Raw genomic sequence first — 9,085 nt, 5'->3', positions numbered from 1 at the left:
AGTACAGTGAATTATTTATAATACAAACAAAATGTAATTTAGAAATAAAAATGACACCTTAACAAACATGACAGAATCCCTTTAAATTCCCTATAGAACTTTCTAGGCTTGCTTTTAATCAGAATAATTACATATTTATATATCTATTAACATTCTCTATAGATTTAGGAACATTTAGGAAATAATTACATTTTTGGATTATGTTAGAAGTTTATTAAATGTAGTTCTCTTGTCTATGTCAGTCTTCTCTAATGCATGTGTATACACATAAAGGGGCAAATTTACTAAAGGGCGAATTTACTAATGGGTGCTGGCGTAAATTTGCTAGCGAAGTGGACCTACTCTAGCGCTACTTCGCACCCTTACGCCAGGCGAAGTTGCGTTCTGGTGAAGGGACGTGAACGTTACCTCTTGCGCCAGACTTTACTTCGCCACCTCAGACCAGGTGAAGTGCAATAGAGTAGATAGGGATGGTCCAAAAAAAGTTGAAATTTTTTCTAAGTCCCAAAAAAACGCTGGCGTTTTTTACTTTTTATAGGGTGATAGGCTGAAAAAGATTGAAATCTTTTTTTTAGGGTACACTCCTTCCCCCCTACATTTGATAACCTAAAATCACAGTAGACAGCACCAGTCTTGAAGATTGTTTAAAAAAGCCTTTATTGTAACTTCATGGCTTTATCATCTGAACAATCGCAACAATGTTTCAAGCCGCATGGCCCTTTATCAAGTTGAACCTAAACTATACTGTGGGCACATGTGTAGGGCATTAGAATACATTTATTAAGGTTCCCTGGCCTTGTGTAGTGTAATGTGTTTGCTGCTGCATATACGGCCATTGTAGTTTAACTGCATAATTTAACGCCATATGCAAATTTGCCTTTGCTAGCGTAACTTCAAACCGCTGATCGTAACATCGATAGTGCAACTTCGCAAACGATCTGTAACTTGTGCTCAACTTCGGATCTTCATGAATTTGCGCAGCCCTGGCGAAGTGCGGCAAAGCCAACACTGGTGCAGCTTCGAAGGTAAGTAAATTTGCCCCAAAGTATTCAAGTGAAATTGGGGAAACTTTTAATATAAAACGACTGTTACTACAGAAAGAATGTGCATGTCGGTATTCTAATTCTTGTAAGGATACACCCAACTGACATTCAGTTTGGGATGCAGAAGGATTGTGATTGAGTCAGATTCAAAAAAGTCATGTATATTTAAAGCTCTGCTAATTACCTAAAATTCTGCTGTGCTATAAATGAGTTTAGCATAGTACTTGCAAGATCTGTAAAGCTTTAAATTTTCTTTTCGCAGCTCGAATAACAGCTATAAAACAAAACTACTTTATTTAAGGGGAAATGTAGACATTTAATTACACTTGAGTATATCAGCTAAAAGAGCTCAGAGTACTTTTTGTCTTCATTTGCCAGGACTGTCCAACAGGAAGCCTGTGGGCTAGATGTGGCCCTTCAATGGATTTTTCAAAATTGATGCTTGGAAACAAATATAACAACACTGGTATTTGACAACTGAGTTATCTGTACAGTAAATCAGCTAATTACAGTGTAATATGTAGATATTATATTATAACAATTTTGGTCTAATTTATCAATAAAACTCTCAGACACTTCAAAAAAAAGTTATGTGTGTTTTTCCTTTTTTTCCTCGAGTGAGGCTTCCAACCTGTCCATGGGAAAGAGCTTACTTTTAAAAAGAGGCAATGAGGGGGATTGCTTCTCAATACCTGTAAAATGGATTAATGAATGGCTGCAGATATAATAAATAATTTTCTTCTCCCTCACGTGCCAAAAATTGCCCATTCAGGGGGTGAAGAAACATGTAAAGAAAAAAAAAAAATTTTCTTCTCCCTCATGTAAATCTAGTATTTGCTAAGGTAAAATGAAGAGATGCCAAAAATTGCCCATTCAGGGGATAAAGAAACACGAGAAGAAAAATCCTGTGCACAATTTTGTGTGTTTATTTTTTTTCTCGATCACATTTTTTTTTTCACAACCTCAAAAAATTTCTGTGGCATATTGTGGTCTTGATAGCAAGAACTATTTATGTTTGGACATGCCCAAAAACAGTAAAATTGATCTGCTGATCGATTATTATTTTTTTTAATGCATTACTTGTATGACAATATCAAAAGACATTTATATACATACTGCAATGCTCAACGATTTCAGAGAAGTTATTGGCTCAAATAGTTACTTGTAGCCTACTGATAAAGCCTCCTAGAGGGGGATAAATGAAATAAACATCTAAGACATTCTCATAGTCCAAACCAGACAGCAGTTTTAAAATTTTACTAGTATAGCTTTGGGCCTGAAGGAAAGCAAGTAATTACACGTCACTGTGTATTTTTCTTTAGCCTGCACAAATGTTAATTTTTTTTTATTTTATCATTCATGAGATGTCTTAGTTCCATGATACCACTCTTTCACTAAAAGTGAAAAAGTTTGTAGCAGAGCCGTCTTGGAATTCTTCATTTTATATCAATGGGAGGTGAGGGGAGTTGTAACTATTTAAACCAACTTGTTTATGTATGATGCGTCATGTTTGCCATACTGTACATTCCTTGTGCAAAAAGTAAACTGGGTGGACAGTGAGGAAAACTTGAGCAACCAGAGGAGCCGTGTAGCCAGTCCATTAGGATCCTCATCAAAGCAGCCAATCTCCTATGTATCTAGCCTCCCTCTAATTATGTATGTAGACCTTATGTTTACTGGCTACTGCTCTTACTGGTTGAGTGACAGTATCCTGTAAGGGTGCAGCTTTGTAATTAACGTTGTTGACTGCTTCACCTGTTACCCATTGCTTACAGCTGCAGGTGAATGAACTATTTAAGTCTGCCTTTCTGTTCTTCCTGTGCTGGATTATTTTGAGACTGATTTAAGAAAGCTTGAGTCTTCACATACTGAAAACACATGAGAGTTCCTAACTTCTTGCATGTTTTTTTCATTCCAATACATGGGCTTCCTGTAGATTGTTTCTTTATCCCCCAACAAAAAAGTAAAAAGCTTTGATGCCAAGCTTTTTATTATTTTTTAAAAACCCCCGCTTAGTAGGAAGTTGAGGTATTTGAATGAAGTGTGCCCTACATTTTTTTTTATTTGAATGAAGAAACCACGCAATTGTTTAGGAACTCTTGAGTGGTTTTAGTATCTGAATGCTAGAGCATTCTTGAATTGGCCCCTAAATCTTTTTGTTTTCTTCTTCTCTCCTCTGGCCTAGCCCCTGTAAAGTTCCAGTATTCTGTGCTTGAGAGCCCTGCGTTTCTAAACCTGCATCCTTACTCCAGAATCTGTATGAGTGATGAATGTGAGTTATTGCCCCTTTCCTGCTTCTACTTTTGTCCTGGTTTTGAGCCTTGGTATTTCCTATGCTGACCTCTTGGCTCCCTCAATTACTGTTGTCTACCCTGACCAATATTCAGCTATGGCTTTCCTTTTAACGTTCCACTTTGGTTTATCTTTATTTCAAATTTCAACATACTAGCATAGGTTGAAAAAATACATGTCCCGCTAGTTCAACTTTTTATGTATACACTAACCTGCCAGCTGCTAGTTGATCCAGAGCACGGAAAAAATCTCTTCATCCTCAGATGGGGAAAAAACCCTTACTGACTCCAGGATGAGAAACGGACCACATTTTTCTACTGACAGCTAATTTCAATAACCCTGCATCCAACCATCCAACCCTTTCTGGAAGCTATCTCATGTATCTGACAGTACAACTTATTACAGCTCTTACGTTATAAATGCCTTTTCTGAATATTAAGATGGAAAAGCCTTTCTTCTAATTGTAATGGATGACCTTTTGTCTGCTGGAAGGACTTACTGATAAATAAAGCATTTGAGAGTTTATTATATGATCCCCTTATATATGTATACATAGATATCATATCCCCCTTAAGTGCCTCTTCTCTAGTGTAAACAGCTTAAACTCAGTTGGTCTTTCCTCATAATTGAAAGTTTACATAACCTTTACCTGCTTAGTTGCTCTTCTTTTGGCTCTCTCTAATTCAATAATCCTCTTTGAGCACTGGATTCGAAATAATTAATTTTGCAAACTAACTTTACTCTTGTTTTTTGTCAAAAGCCTAACGTTTACATCAGGCTTCACAACAAAATACAGTTTGGAAAGCACACACCCAAAAAGAAATGCTGAGGTGCTAATGCCTGAGGGGGCTGCCCAAAAGAAGCCTCCTAACATTTACAAACTCAAAAAAAATGAGGATTGCACACTCAGTCTTAAATGAAGATACAAAAATTATTTTACTAAACACTTACATAGTAGCAGGTCGCCCTACGTGTTTCGACCACATAGGTGGCCTTCATCAGGGGCCAAATATTATACAAATACAAAAGGTATAAAAAGGCCTTTTAAATTATATCCTTTTATTTGATTAAACTATATTTTTTTATGTTTGGAGCAAACTTTGCCAGCTTAGCTGCACCGTTCTTTTACTCAATTAGTCAACGCAGGGCTCATGGTAACATAGTAAGTTACGTTTAAAAAAGACACACATTGAGTGATCCAGTCAAGAGGAAGGCAAAAAAAAAAACAGTTTGAAGACACTCCAATTTGCCTCAGAGGGGGAAAAAAGCCTTCCTGACTTCAAGATGGCAATCGGACCAGTCCCTGGATCAACTTGTACTAGGAGCTATCTTCCTTAACCCTGTTTTCCCTCACTTGCTAAAAAGCTCTCCAACCCCTTCTTAAAGTTATCTAATGTATCAACCAGTACGACTGATTCAGGGAGAGAATTCCACATCTACACAGCTCTCACTGTAAAAAACCCCTTCCGAATATTTAGTCAGAACCTCCTTTCTTCCAAACGGAATGCATGCCCTCTTGTCAGCTGGAAGAACCTACTGGGAGATTATCATATGATGCCCTTATATATTTAAACATAGTTATATCATCCCTTAAGCACATTTTCTCCAGAGTGGACAATGCCAACTTGGCCAGTCTATCTTCAAAGCTGAGATTTTTCATTCCTATTACCAACTTAGTTGCCCTTTCTGGACCCACTCTAATGCAATAATATCCCATTTCAGCACTGGAGACCAAAGCTGTATCGCATATTCTAGATAGGGCCTTACCACTGCTATCCCCCTCCGCCCACCAATCTATGCACCTTTTATTACAGCTCAAGTCCTTGTTTGCCCTTGAAGCTGCTGACTGGCATTGCTTGCTACTGCCAAGTTTATTATGTACAAGGACACTAAGGGGCATATTTATCATAGAATGAAGTTAGAGATCACCACAGTCCTCTAGAGTGAAATTCTGCCACTCTCCATTCATTTCTATTGGATTTTTAAAAAAGTATTTATTAGTGGGTGAAAGTTCATTCTTTGATAAATACGCCTTTCAAAATCCCAGAAATGAATGTAGAATGGTGGAATTTCACTTTAGTGGACTGTGACGATCTCTAACTTCACTCTTTGATAAATAGTGTATACCCTTATGGTCCTTTTCCATTACGGATTTGCTTAGTTCAGTCCCATTAAGGGTATAAGTGGCTTGAATATGTTTACATCCCAGGTGCATGACTTTAAATTTATCAACATTGATTCTCATTTGCCACTTAGCTGCCCAAATTGCCAGTTTGTCAAGATCCTGCTGCAATGATGCCGCATCCTGGATGGAATCAATTGAGTTGCATCATTTTGTGCCATCTGCAAATACTGATACATTACTTACAATACCCTCCCCATGGTCATTAATGAACAAGTTAAATAAAAGTAGACCCAATACAGAGCCCTGAGGGACCCCACTAAGAAGCTTACTCCAAGTAGACAATGTACCATTAACAACCACCCTCTGTACCCGATCCTGTATCCAGTTTCCTATCCATGTGCAAATGTATGTATTAAGCCCAACATACCTAAGTTTAGTAAGCAGTTGTTTGTGGGGCACTGTATCAAACGCTTTGGCAAAATCCAAATAGATCACATCTACTGCCCCCCCGCTATCCAGCATTTTACTTACCTCATCATAAAAGGAAATAAAATTTGACTGACATGACCTATCCGTCATAAAGCCCACCACAAGTAATTTCTCTTCTTTCATATTAACTTATTTACTTCTGTATTAAGCCACATAGGTGTTTATTGGTGCTTCTACGCTTACTTCTTAAAGGTGAACTAAACCCCCTTGTTAATAAAAAACCCTACCCTCCATAGTCCCCCCTCTCTGCTCCCCCTCCGCACAGGTGTTCACACAAGTAAATGCCCCTAAGCTGGTAATTACCCCTCATTGCAAAGCAGAGCACATTGGAGCTTTTCCTTTAAAGGAATACATTGAGAACAGTAACAATTTAATATAATTTTAAATGACAACCATTGCTGTTTTGTGTTGTTAGCAGAAAACATAATTCCCCAATATATGCTCTGAAGGGCAGCCCCTAAAGGAGAACAAAACCCCCTCCAGCTAAAAGCCCCTACCTTCTTCGCTGGTCCCCTTCTCTGCTTCCTCCCCGCACACAGTGTTCAGGTCAGTGTAGCTGGATGGGACACTTGTTCTTGCTTTACACTATGCAGGATGGAAGCAGAGGGGGGGGGGGTCAGTGGAGAAGGCAATGGGGGCTTTTAGCTTTAGGGGGGTTTAGTTCTCCTTTAAGGAGCTAAAATTTGCTTTTCAACAACCTGTGCCATATAATTGTCATGCAACTAGTTTATTAACTTGTTCATATTAACTGTCCTGGCAGTACCTTTGCTCCAGTCAGTATCTGGGTAATTAAAATCCCTCATTATCATTACTTTCTACTAGCAGCCATTTCTATTTACATCAGGAGCTTAGCCTCCTCCTCTTGACTTTTGACCTGATATTAGGGAGTCTACAGCAAGCTCCTACAATTAATTTGTTGGACTCTTTACAGTCAGTGAAGAGCTCCATTCATAAGGCTTCAGCTCCCTCATTTTCATCATCTCCATCTGTCTAACAAACAGACATACCCATCCTCCTTTTCTATTGCCGCTGTTCACCCAGACACAAAAATCTGTACAATACAAGTCCTTTTCAAATAAAACATGAAATCCAATTTCTATTTTTTATTAAAGCATTCATAGCTGTTCGTAAGCTGATTTAAAAATCTCAGCTGTCAATCAAATATTGTCTGCCCCTCCTCTATGCCTTAGGCATAAAGGCGGGCCAGTCAATTACTTTCACTTTCCATTCAGCATTTCCTAGATGTCACTGCTCTCCCAACATTCCCCCATTCTGTAAACCATTTAATTGTGTAGTCAGGGCATGGGGATGGACATCGGGTCCCCTATTCTGGTGCTCAAACAAGATTCTGAGATGATACAAGGCTTGCCTTAATAACAGTGTCCACAAAATGGCTCCTGCCTGCTTGCTATAATTAAGTAATCCCAGACTGAAGGCAACAAGATTCAAATAATTTATATTGTGTAATTAAAGTTCATTTTGCTTGACTTATGTGATAAAATGGGATTTTGAATAATTTTTTTGGGTGTCGGGTCACCTTTAAAAGTGTAAAATCTACAGGGAGGTGACTTCTGTTCCCCAATATCAAATCTTTCCTCCCTCTTCACTCTCCTGTGCTTTCCTCTATCTTTTCATCTTCCCTCAGTGTACCCTCCCACCATTTCACTTTATTTGCTGTCTGCACTCCCCATTATATTACCCCCTTCTCTTCATTACCAGTTTGTCTCTTATTTTTCTCCCCTCTGCGTCGCTTTAAAGGCCCTTAGAGCATCCCATATTTCTCCCCTAAGCCTTTGCCAAACCTTCTCCCTACACAACATCCGCAGCAGCTTAAAGGCTAAAGGTAAATCTGAGGGTCAGCGGTATAATTGTGCGCCGGCCAAACCCCTCCCCTCAACAGAACTTTTAACCAGGGCCGGATTTGTGGAAAGGCCACCAGGATTTTAGGGGGGCGGCATGCTGCCCAACCACACCCACATTGGTTCAAAAACACTGGGGATGCACTGGAGATACAATCATTTTTTAAATCCCCATTGCTCGGGTCCAGATGATGAAAATTTGCACAATTAAAGGGGAGGGGACAGGGGCGACGAACGGCAGTGGGCCTAGGGTCACTCATTATGTAAATCCAGCCGTGCACGTCTGATAGCGCAGGGAGCCATACTGTACGCACACTCAACCATCGAACACTGTTCTCTGCAGCTGTACCAGCGAGTTATTGGGTACCAAAGTTCCCACTGGTCTTTTCCCCACCCCTCCATCCTCTGCGCCAAAGCCCATCTGACATCACTCACCCCTACCCCGAGCAATGACTGCACGCCCAGCTAACTGCGCCTGCTCCTTCTGTCCAGACAGTCAGCCTGCAGCATCACGGGCCACACCGTTCCTTATGGCCCGCCCCTTTCAATGACGTTCTGCTCATCCCTGTGTGTGGTGCTGTCAGTGACACCGGCAGAGGCCCCTCCTTCTTCTCTTGTTTCCCCGGCATCGCCTCCTCAGCTGCTCCATTTTATTAGAACAATAACTGACTGTGAGCTTACAGAGGAACGGGCTATTGCGGGCGGCGAGGAGCAACCATCACAGGGAGGGGGAGGCAAGGCAGACAGCTTTGGCAAAATCCACATAGGAATTTATGTGGAGATCAAGCGGAGCGATGGTGAGTGCAATGCTGTCCTTTCCATTCATTCGTATATCGGTCTCTTTGTGCAAAGCTTCTGCTCTCCATCTCCCATCGGCTCCTCACATGGGATGCTGGGAAATGTAGTGCCCTAGGTTTATGGGCCCTGGATAGTGTGCCAGAGACCCGGCTAGGGGTGGAGCTTAGGCTCACATTTAGGGGTGGGGTACTGTACTGTAGTAAGAGGGTACCGATATGAATCTATAACTGTGCTATTCTTGCTAAACTGCAATGGCATCACCCAGGCACATGATGGTTCCCAGGGCTGTTCAGCTGGAGGGCCGCAGCAGGTAGGACCAGCCATGGGCTGCTGGAGGGTAGTGGGTTGGACAGGCCTGATCTCTCCAACAATGGGTTTTAATTAAATGTTTTATAAAATGCTGGCCAAGCATTAGCAGTTGTGGGCTGGAGGGGAGCAGAAACCCAACTTCTCTGAAAGGCAGTGGTGCAGAGAGGTAG

The 9,085-nt window shown here is 40.6% G+C and overlaps 1 protein-coding gene across 3 annotated transcripts in view; it reads left to right on the top strand.

Annotated features, from left to right (window-relative positions):
* Positions 1-8,424: 8,424 nt before the first annotated feature.
* soga3.L (SOGA family member 3 L homeolog) overlaps positions 8,425-9,085 on the top strand; it is a 36,261-nt gene continuing 35,600 nt past the window's right edge. For 2 of the 3 annotated variants that reach the window (XM_041562913.1, XM_041562912.1), the window contains exon 1: positions 8,426-8,605. The gene's annotated coding sequence lies outside the window, so the exon portion shown is untranslated. Of the gene's footprint in view, positions 8,606-9,085 lie in introns of all 3 variants that reach the window. The other variant, XM_041562914.1, reaches the window with a different exon arrangement.

This window comes from Xenopus laevis, chromosome 5L (genome assembly GCF_017654675.1).
Source record: "Xenopus laevis strain J_2021 chromosome 5L, Xenopus_laevis_v10.1, whole genome shotgun sequence".
NCBI lineage: Eukaryota > Metazoa > Chordata > Amphibia > Anura > Pipidae > Xenopus > Xenopus laevis.
The sequence above is the reverse complement of the archived record's forward strand: the minus strand, read 5'-3'. Positions and strand labels throughout refer to the sequence as shown.